Raw genomic sequence first — 10,041 nt, 5'->3', positions numbered from 1 at the left:
CCTATCAACACAAGTACATGCCCAGCCATGAGAATGGTGTGTTACAGTTACTTTTATAAAACTGTGTTTGTTTGGGTAGATACAGCTCTAACAATGCCCACCAGGAATATATTCAGTCCAAGTGCTTGTGCTTCAACGTTGTTAATGAGTGCAGCAGTTACAGTAATCACCCCAAGTTCTTCCTAGCACTTCCTGCACTTTCATGGAGAGTTATGGAACTCTTTGTTCCCTTAGGCTCTGCATCTGAGGCCCTGTGTTCTGCTTAAAAACAAGTTGGAAAATATGTTTTGAATGTTCTTCTCTGGGCACAGGCACCATTATTTCAGCAAAGATGATGGACAGCAAGAGCTCAGGGATCAATGTTCTTGTTGGGATATTTTGGCCAAGTTTGAAGTAAGAAACTTCACAACTTTGGCTGATGAAAACAAGCTATATCAGAGGTTTCCATAGCAGGTGAATTGGGAGAAGGGCTGAAAGTACCCAGGCCATGCACATACAGGAAAAATATGTGCAACACGCTTTTCCAAACCAAAGTCAATCGATGGAAACAACGCTTCCTACTGACTCTAAGTGTTTCTGAATTTTCATATGATAAATAAACATGCATCTGCAAAACAATATGATGTCTAAACACAACACAGTCAGCTTATTTCCCATTTTTGAAAAGCCAATAGTCCTGATAAATTCCTCACTTACTTAATTTCAGTGAAGAATCAAGTCCCCTCTTTTTTTTGTTTTGTTTTGTTTTTCGAGACAGGGTTTCTCTGTGTAGCCTTGGCCATCCTGGACTCACTTTGTAGACCAGACTGGCCTCGAACTCACAGCGATCCGCCTGCCTCTGCCTCCCGAGTGCTGGGATTAAAGGCGTGCGCCACCACGCCCGGCTAAGTCCCCTCTTTATATTCCAAGATTTAAACTTCTCCACTTCTACTCTTTTCTTTTATCCTCTGCTAGTCTTTGTGTAGACATGCCTGTGTGATCCATCCCTGCCATCTAGAGCTGTCCTTGCACCGAGTATACAGAAGGAAGGTAACCAGAGCAAGGATCTGCTTCCTAGCCACCAGGAGTTTAGGGCGATGAAGGGACTGTGTACTGTGATGTGGTAATGAAGGACGCCCGCTAAATCAATAGACTCCACTAAGTAAGGATGGGTGAATGGAGTGAGCAACAATATAAAGCATCACGACAAGATGTGTTAACAGGTCAGACTGGGGCTTGGTGGGACTTTTTATGTTCAGATTAACGATATGCAGTGAGCACATAGTAGCCAGATCCTGTCTATTATAAGACTCTAGGCAATGAAAAGTCACAGTGAAACCTGCTTCTCAGTGATTCACAGTTCGGTGCAATTGTTGGGAATAGGGAAAACCTGAATTGCAACCAACTAAAAGCTGCTCCTTCTTTTATACACAAAGTATTAAATATGCAGAATAGGAAGTTAGTTGAAACATTCCTCCAGAAGATTCTTTGATTCAGGGTAACCATGGGATTTAAAAGCATGCAATTCTACCCAGATCTAGCAAACGGTCAGAGAATTCTCCACAGTTGAGTGGAGAGTGGGATATGACTTTCTCGCGTACTCTGGTGCGTCACATTTGACCATGTCCCCTGGAGGGGGAGACCTGGTGGCACTCAGAGGAAGGACAGCAGGTTACCAAGAAGAGACTTGATACCCTATGAGCATATATAGGGAGAGGTAATTCCCCTCAGGAACAGTCATAGGGAAGGGGAATAATGGGAAAATGGGGGAGAGGGAAGAATGGGAGGAGACAAGGGATGGGATAAACATTGAGATGTAACAAGAATAAATTAATAAAAAAATAAAAAAATTTTTAAAAAACATGCAATTGTCCCAGTTAGTTCCTTGCCTACTATCATTTCTCCCACTGTAGTGAGGTGGGAGCTTGAGGTTCCTGATTCAGAAATAAGTCCAATTTTCTGACTTGATTTCTCTGGCTTCTAAACAAGGTCCACACTGCTCACCACTACCTTGGAATATCGACGGCTAAGAAACACTTAAAGAAATGCCCAACCTCCCTACTCATCATGGAAATACAAATCAAAATGACCTTGAGATTCCATCTTACACCTCTTTGATTAGTGAAGATCAATAACTCAAATGACAACACACGCTGGCGAGGATATGGTGAAAGGGGAACACATCTCCACTGCTGGTGAGAGTGCAAACTTTTTCAAACACTCTGGAAAGGAGTATGGCACTTTCTCAGAAAATTGGGAATAGCTCTACACCAAGATATACCACTCCTGGGCATATACCCGAAAGATACCCAACAATGCAACAAAGACATTTGTGCACCTATGTTCACAGCAGCTTTCTTCATAATAGCCAGAACCTGGAAAAGACCAAGATATCCCACAATTGAATAATGGATAAAAAAAAATCATGGCCGTCTACACAATGGAATACTATTCACCTATTAAGAACAAGGAAATCTTGAGTCTTGCTGGCCAATGGATGGAATTAGAAATGATCATCCTAAGCAAGATAACCCAGACCCAAAAAGACATACATGGTATATACTCACTCATATGTGGATTTTAACCCAACATAGACAGCCTAGGAGAGCCTCCACCCAGCAGGATATATGGTCAGTTACAGATATTTAAAGCTGGACACTGGACAGAGTCCCGAGAGTGTAGGGTGGTCCTGGTAGGCCACAGAGGAAGCGGTCATATGTAGTACAGGGGATACTAAATAAACTAAGGTCAGATGTTAGACAGGGAGAGCTCTCCTATCTAAGGATTAGGGGAGGGAGGGAAAGGGGAATGAGAGAGGGCATGGGATCAGGGGTAAATGAGTGAGGGGGTTGGATCAGGAGGGGATGAGAGAGGGGGATACAATTGTGATGTAAAGAACTCAAACTACAGAACAAGCAGGAAATTTATATTCCTGATCCCACTACATGGGAATAGTTCTGAGACTGGCAGAGATATGAAAGTAAAGACACAGAGAGACCTCATGTTGACCACAGATTCTCTGTGACTTAGTATTAGAGGCCACTATTAGTAAGGAGTGAAGGAAGATTTGCAAATGCCTTACATAGACCAATACAATCACTAGAAAACTAGCTTTAATTGTTCTGTCCGTCCTGCACACCTCATACAATTATAATGTGGAAACTTTATAATGCATGAGAGAAATTATGTTTTCAGAACAAAATAACGAGCTGGATCAGACCAGACAGGAGTCATTTCTCCTAGCACAATGGACACTGACATCCTGCATCCTCCTAGTTCCATCCTTGGATGATTCTGTGGCTGTTACCCATCAGATTTGGACAGTTTCCCGAACAGTGTTGTAGAAAACCTCTGACCCAATTTGGACCATGACTTCAATCTCCTACTAAGCCTGGAATCTCTCAACATGTAAAAACTGAACCACAAATGCAATCTCTAGATTGCTTAACTATTCTCTCCAATTTTGGGGGGCCCATTCCTACGTATTATTGGCCCCGATTCAACCTGAAGAAACCTTAAGAGAACGATGCCACATTCCCTCTAGGGGTGGGGTTGTATAGGTTTCTGTTTGTTCGCTTGATCTACAAATGCTTATTCTCATTGGAAGGTGGTCATAAGTCATTACTGGCCTTATACAGAGAAAAACTTAGGAGAAAAGCAGGAACATCTCTCTTTGCCTTTATCTTGCATATGTAGGCAAGGAGATGGGAGCTGAAAAGAAAGAAAGGGAGAATTAGCAACATACAGGGAGAATAAAACAAAAGCTAGATGATTGAACCTACGCTTTAATTCAAGGCCTTAATTGCTACTTATAATGAAGGTTATGTCTAAGTCATCACTATAGAATTTTGTATATTGATACAAAATATGGGCGTGTCAGATACTTGGCAGATTTTAACACAAGAATATATAACCTAAGTCTAACAGATAGTTATGACTCTATCGATCCATGTGGTAAAATAGTTGAATAAGTTCTACAAAAGCCTCAGAAACACACAGAATATAGCATTTAAACTTGTTCTTACAACCCAAAATTTCTTCAACAAGATATCTTCACTCCTGACAACACCCAGCTGACCTCAAAGAAGATGATGAGCATCAAAGAGCCTCCTTATGGACATGGCTTAATAGGTGGCAAACCAGCCACTGAGCAAAATGTCCTCGTTCCTGCCACAAACAGAATCTGCCTTAAAATGGACAACTTAGTCGCAGGCAGAGTCCACAGCCACACTCTGCCAAGTCAGGGTAAGCAAGTGCTCAAGAGTTCCTGCCCTGCGAACAAGTCTGGCAGAGATATTAGGCCAGAAAGCTGAAGATGAGGCTCCTACGTTATACAGTGTATTGGGTGACTGGTCAGGCAGTAAACCGTCTTTAGTCAATTTGTACATTTTGGAAGCTGATAACCCACACTGCTGGTTCACTCAGGAATTTAATTCCTTCTCCAGTCTCTGAGGGGCATTGAAGACAAGATAGCATAGTTTTACAACCAAGTTTAGGTGGTTAGGGAATAAGATCGTTTTAGATCAAGATAAAGAAGTTAAGCTATTAGAGTTGAGGTAGGATAGATACTGAATTTCATTCAGATATTTAGACCCAACAAGACAGGAAAGACATTTGCTTCAAGCGAGACAAATGCAGATGGCCAATTCACTAGGAATGTAACATGTATAGAACTCATTACTCTCATGATTGTCACATCGTTCTCCCTGCTTTATGTAGTTTGTTTTGTACATGCATAATAAAATAAAATGAAAGTTAGTTAATAAACAGATGGAGTTGACTGTGAAAAATGGGTTTGCCCCTGCTTTTAAGGTGTAACTGAGTAGCCGAGTCCCATGGCCTCATCTGTTGCTAGGAGAGCAGACTATGTTGAAACTGTGCTTACTTTCACTCTGTCAGTTTCAGATTTATGAGAGTAAAGTTAACATTTCAAATCTATTCTTTCTTTCAACCTGTATTACTCTAGGTCTCACTCAAAACCTTGTGCAAAAACGAACGCTGCAGCTATGATAACTGATTCCCTAATTTCTTTCTTTATTTCTTCCCTGATGACGTTGTCATTGAGTAGAGAGTTCTTCAGTATCCATGTGTGAGTAGGCTTTTTGTTGCTTCTGTTGTTGTTGTGGTTCTGGTGGTTGTTGTCGTTGATGTTGATGTCCAGCTTTAATCCACGGTGACCTGACAGGATACAATGCATTATTTCAATCTTTTTGTATCTGCTGAGGGTTGCTTTGTGACCTACTATATGCTCAATTTTGAAGAAGGTTCCATGAGCTGCTAAGAAGAAGGTATAATCTTTTGTGTTTCTATGAAAAGTTCTGTAGATATCTCTGAGATCCATTTGATTCATGACATAGGTTAGGGTCATGATTTCTCATTTTAGCTTCTCTCTCATTCACCTATTCTTTGGTGTAAGGGGGTGTTGAAGCCTCCCACTAATAATGTGTGGGTAATGAAGTGTAGTATAAGATACATTAATATTTCTTTTACATATGTGGTTTAACTTGCATTAGGACATAGATGCTCAAAATTATGATGTTATCTTGGTTGAATTTTCCTTTGATGTATATGAAGTGTGCTTCCGCATCTCTTCTGATTAATTTTGGTTGAAAGTCTATTTTATTGCATATAATAATGGCTATAACGGCTTACTTCTTGTGTCTGTTTGCATAGAAGAATTTTTCCACCCTTTACCATGAGGTAATGTCTATTGTAGTGGCTGATATGTGTTTCTTGAATGCATCTGAATGTTGGGTTTGTTTATTCATCCTTTCAGTCTGTCTGTGTATTTTATTGGAGAGTTGTGGCAATTGGTGTTGAGAGAGATTAATGACCAGTGACTATTAATGTCCCTTGATTTTGATATTGCTTTTAGTAGTGTATTTTTTGTTTTGCTGAAGTGAAGTTATATATTTCCTGTGTTATCCTTGTTGTAGTTAGCCACTTTGGTTTGGAGTTTTTTTTTTCAAGTAACTTCTCTAGGGATGGATTTGTGGATAGGTATTGTTTGAATTTGTTTCTGTCATGGAGTATCTTGTTTTCTCCATCAATGCTTATTGGAGGGTTTGCTGGGTATAGTAATATGGACTTACATCTGTGGTCTCTTAGGCTTTGCAAGACCTCTGCCTCGGCTCTCTGGTTTTATTGGTGTCTTCTAAGAATTCATTTGTCACTCTTATATGTTACTTGGTCTTTTTCCCTTTCTGGTGTTGATATTTTTTTTGTTCTGTACATTTTTTGTTTTACCATGTGTCAAGAGGATGTTTTCTAGTCTATTCTATTTGATGTTCTGTAGGCCTCTTGTTTGGCCACTCTAAGATCCTCAATCTGTTTAGATGCATCTTCCTGTATTTATTTCATTTATTTCCTCAAATATCATCTTCATTATTAAATATATGAGGTCACGGGCTTGTGCTTCAATTGTGTATGAATTTCCAGGGTTGATTGCTATGGGATAACTTGGATCTAGAAATGCCATAGCATTTTCACTGTGGTTTGTGGTTTGTATGCTGCCTTTTAATCATCTTGCTGTTTCTAACTTTGGATGGTAGTTTCTGGTGTCCTTCACTGGCCAAGGAAAGCAGTTCATAGTTGAGTGGCTATAGGATGACAACCCTCACCTGTGGGGATCAGGTAACTCCTCCCTGGATCAGGAAGGTGACCTGGGTTCAGGTCTGGGTGACTTTGATCCACACCCTGAGTTCCCCATTGGGACAGCATAGACTGATGTTGGCCCTCTGCACTCCACTGTTCATTCCAAGAGAGTGTAGTTACAGCCTGCTATCCTCCATTTGCCTGAGTTTTAGACACCCTGCCCATGGCTGCCAGGGCCCTTGGGCTTTAGTTCAGTCCTCCAGAGAGTGCTGGTACAGTGTGCTAGTCTGCATGTTTGACTCAGATTTGGAGACCATGTCCCCACGCACGTGGGTCCTGGGTCCCTCTGTGGACTGATGGAGTGATCCAAAGTCAGATCTATCCCAGATACACACTGTGTGCTCCCAACAGAATATGTCAGTAGACACTAATACTGGTGCTCTGGAGCTCTGAATACTGTCAGAGAGGAAGAGTGTGCAGAAACAGTCCATTAGGCTGTGTTAGCCTGGGCTCTGGATAACCTGCCCCACCGCACTGGGGCCCTTTGGCATTTTCTGTCTGCCAGAGTGTGCAATACTATGCCATAGCCTAGAACATTTCGCTGTGCTTTGGAGAATACATCCACGGCTACCAGAGTCCCCTCCCCACCCAGGCCCTATATCCCTCGGTGAACCAGCAGGGTGATCCAAAGTCAGGCCTATCCCATAACCGCAATCTGGGATCACTCCTGGGACAGCAAACACTGATGCTGGTGCTCTGTTGCCCACAATACTGTCAGAGAGAGTGCAGGTACATCCAAACTAGCCTGCATTTCTCTGGGCTTTGGAGAGCTTGCATATGTCTGCACAGGCCCTGGGGTTTTCTATGGATTGTCAGGTGGTCTAAGGTCAAATCTACCCATTCATCTGGGGTCTTGTCTGAGCCAGCAGATCAGGATACTGACACCTCACATCCCACATCCCAGAACCAGATACAGATTTTGAGATATACAGCTCAAATGAAGCTCAGATACATTTAAGCATCCAGACTCTGGGCACTGGCCACCCATCATACATGGACCAGGTAGATGGTCAGAGGCCAGTCCCACCTGTGCTCTGAACCTTGTGGACTCCTCTCACCAACGGCTCCTTGGGTGTTGTAGTTTGGAGTTCCCAGCCAAGTCCCTAATCTCTGCCCTAGCATTCAGATGCAGTGAGTGGTCAGTTCAATCATCCTGGATCCTCAGGAGACAACTTTTTTCAACAGATCATCAAATAGCCCTGGCTATAAAATCAAGGAGTAATAAATGGGACTTTGTGAAACTTAAAAGCTTCTATTAAAAAAAGAAAACTCTAAATAGAAACAAACAACACCTGAACACTTGGAAAAGTCATGACCAACCATACATTCGAAAGAAATCAAATATCTGACCTCATGAAACTGAACACCACCAAACCACATAATTGCATTAAAATGGGATACATAGTTAAGAAGAGAATTCTCAACAAAAGGAAGGTCGAATAGTGGAGAAACAGAGAAAGGAATGATCAATGTCCTCGTTCATCCGGGAAATGCAAATCCAAACAACTCTGACAGTCTATCTTACTCTTGTCAGAATGGCTAAGATTAAAACTGAAGTGACAACATATACTGCTGAGGATGTGGAGAAAGGGGAACACACATCCATGGCAGGTGGGAATGCAACCTTGCACAACAGTGGAAATCAATCTGGCATCTTCTCAGAACATTGGGAATAACTCTACTTCAATACTTAGCTGTACCACTTCCTGGAATATATGCAGAAGACACTCTACCATACCACAAGGACATTTGCTGAACTATGTTCATACCTCCTTTATCCATAATAGCCAGCATTTAAAAACAAGCAAGACATCCCTCAACCAAAGGATAGATTAAAAAAAAAACTATGATAAATTGACACATTACTCCTCCATTATAAAGAAAGAAATCTTGACAATTGCAGGCAAATGCATAGAACTAGAAAAGATAATCCTCACTGAGGTAACGTTGAACCAGTAAGACACATGTTGTATCTGTGATAAAATCCAAAGATCTAATGAAACTAAATAACAAGGAGGTCCCTAGGGATGTTGCTTGATTCACATTTAGAAGGGCAAATAGAGTAGATACACAAACAGGTTGAAGAGAGTGAACAGGGTAGAAGTCTAATATAGATGTTCTCCGAAAGATTCCACCAAGCAGTGCATCAATGCAGATGCTAAGATGCACAGTAGAGCAATGGGCATTATATGAGAGTGGGGGGAGGGAACCAAGAGGGGACAGGAGCTTCACAAGGAGACCAGCAAAGACAAAAAAATCTGCACTCAGGCCACCTTCAGAGACTGATGCACCACCCAAGGACAATGCATGTTGAAAACCTTGATCCCTTTTCAAATGTAGCGAATGGGCAGCTATGGCTCCATGAGCCGTCCTAGAATGGGATGCAGAGCCTATTTCTGTCATGGACCCTGGTGCCCAATATTTGATCACTTCCCATGGCAGAGCATCCTGGCCAGGCCCCAAAATAAGAGAATAAACCTTGTACTAAGGAGACTTGATATGCTGGGGTCACTCAGTAGTGGAACAAAGGCTTTGAGGAGCCTCTCCTTGCCACCTGTTTGATGGTGCACAAGATCAAGTTCCCAGAGGAGTAGGAGGCCATCAATGCCTTGAAGGCAAGCAAAAGTCTGTCAAACGGAGAGGGAGCAGGAGAGCTGTTCCTGCCCTGAGGAAACGGGAGCAAGAGAGACAGCCTTGCCCTGATGACACGGGAACTGGAGAGCCGGCCAAGCCATGATACCCTTCCATGATAACATGGGAGTGGGAGACGTGGCCCTGCCCTTAGGATAGGGGAATGGGAGAATGGGCCCTGCCCTGATGACATGGGAGCAGGAGAGTGGTCACTGCCCTGAGGAGAAGGAAGGGACAGAGCAGGCCCTGCCATGACTACACAGGAGTATGAGTAGGCTCTGCCCTGAAGACAAGAAATCAGACTCTGCTCCGGGCCTCTGAGTCATCCCCACTCCAGCATCTACCCCATGTATAACCTGCTGGAACACATGAAGGGGCTGGACCTGCAGGTTCAAAGTTTAAGAATCTCCTTGACACACAGCAACAATGAGATATCCTACAGCAGTCCCAGTGAGGATCCAGTAATGGTAGTGTAGGCCTCAAATCAGACCCATGACTCATAGCGACGAACATTTAAAAGTAGTAGCACATGGACAAAAGGCTATACTGCATGATACACTACAGCTTCTGTGACAAGATGTTTGTGTGTTTGTTTGCTTTCTTTTACTGCGGAGAGGATGCAAGGCAGAGGGCAGATATGAGTGGATGGGGAGAGAAGAGGGATTTTGGTGCATGATGTGAAGATCATAGACATTCAATAAAAGTAAAAAAAAACAAAAATAAATAAACTCAGTTTATTACAGTGAAGAATAAATGCTCTTCTGCAGAATTTTAGTA

Source organism: Acomys russatus, chromosome 19 (genome assembly GCF_903995435.1).
Source record: "Acomys russatus chromosome 19, mAcoRus1.1, whole genome shotgun sequence".
Lineage (NCBI taxonomy): Eukaryota > Metazoa > Chordata > Mammalia > Rodentia > Muridae > Acomys > Acomys russatus.
The sequence above is the reverse complement of the archived record's forward strand: the minus strand, read 5'-3'. Positions refer to the sequence as shown.